Source organism: Corylus avellana, chromosome 3 (assembly GCF_965113065.1).
Source record: "Corylus avellana chromosome 3, dhCorAvel1.hap1.2, whole genome shotgun sequence".
In the NCBI taxonomy this organism is placed as follows: Eukaryota; Viridiplantae; Streptophyta; class Magnoliopsida; order Fagales; family Betulaceae; genus Corylus; species Corylus avellana.
Window position 1 is genome coordinate 21,814,314 of NC_142492.1, and position 1,467 is coordinate 21,815,780.

The window sequence follows — 1,467 nt, forward strand, 5'->3', positions numbered from 1 at the left end:
TCATACATAGTTTCTATGATCTCCCATGCATCCTTGGCACTATCATAATTTGAAATTCTAGAGAATTCAGTTTGTGAAATTGCCAAGCATAGAGCATTCATAGCTTTGTCATTCACCATACGAGTTTGTTTTCCAACATTAGACCATTCGGCCGTCGGCTTGTTTTAAATCTAGATTCAATGACATGCCAAATGTCTATAGATTTTAAGAAAAATCTCATATGGGACTTCCAGTAGCCATAATTTGATCCATTAAAATTAGGCACAATGTTAAGGGTTTGAGACATTTTAAACAAGAAACAAAGATCACATTCAGGAATTTAATCCTTCACGGAGTGAACCCGCTTTGATACCAATTGAAAAACTCTAAACGGATAAATATCACAGTTTATGTGGAATTAATAGATATTTATCAAAGCAAACAATCACCAAAATATAAATAATCACACACAAGGATTTTGGCGACGAAGAGAAAACCTTTTAGAAACTGATCTAAAAGTAAAATCTCTCCGGAGTAGCCAAACCCAGGAAATCACTATCAAAAGATTAGATAGAGATTATAGACACTAGGAACACTTACAACCCTTTGCAAGACTTTGGCTCTATAAGATCGATAAGCCTATAACTCGTCTCCTTGCTCACAATCTTCTTCAATATGATTCTCCTTTACCAAACACTTCCGATAGACTTCTCAATAAAGCTCAATGAAACAAACAATAATCCTCTAAGAGGATTAATCAGGCTCACATAGATTTTCTCTCTAAGTACAACCTCTCACGAAACCTATGGTAGAATTTTGTCCATCTCTCTCTCTATAAAGATGTATATATACTCCCGACAAAACCCTAGACCTAACACACTTAAAATCACGTTTTTGGGCCTAAAACTTACGGGTTGTCCGGACAAGGCCTTGCGGAGTAGAAATAGAGTTTTTGGAACTGCTGTCCGGATATGGGGAAGGCCTGTCCCGACAGAGCATGCAATGGGTGAAACTGCATTTTGGAAATGCTGTCCTGCCTTGATCAACAGCACCGATCGATGGGCGTTTGTGGTCCGATTGAGCTAAAATTTTGCAGGGACGTTCATGACACACGAATCTACATTATAAATGGTGGAGATTGGATTCTGAGCATTCTATATTAGTGTTTGAGCCTGTGAACAGTAGCATCTGCATTTTAGAACATAATTAAGCCAACACAAGAACTAACAAGTATGATGACTTTACTTGGATGTTGCTCATTGCTTAGGACTTGATAAGATTCTATCATGTTATTTTGATGATTGATTATTTGTTTTATCATTTGCAGTTAGTGCAAAAAATTCGGGAGATCATGACGATGTTCACTTGGATTTCGTTGGGGTGTTTGTTTGAGAGTTTTTTGTGTATAACTCTTAACTTAACTTAAGTTTCTTGTATTCGTGTATAACATAAGTTGTGTATTTTATATGTTTTGTTGACGTATATATA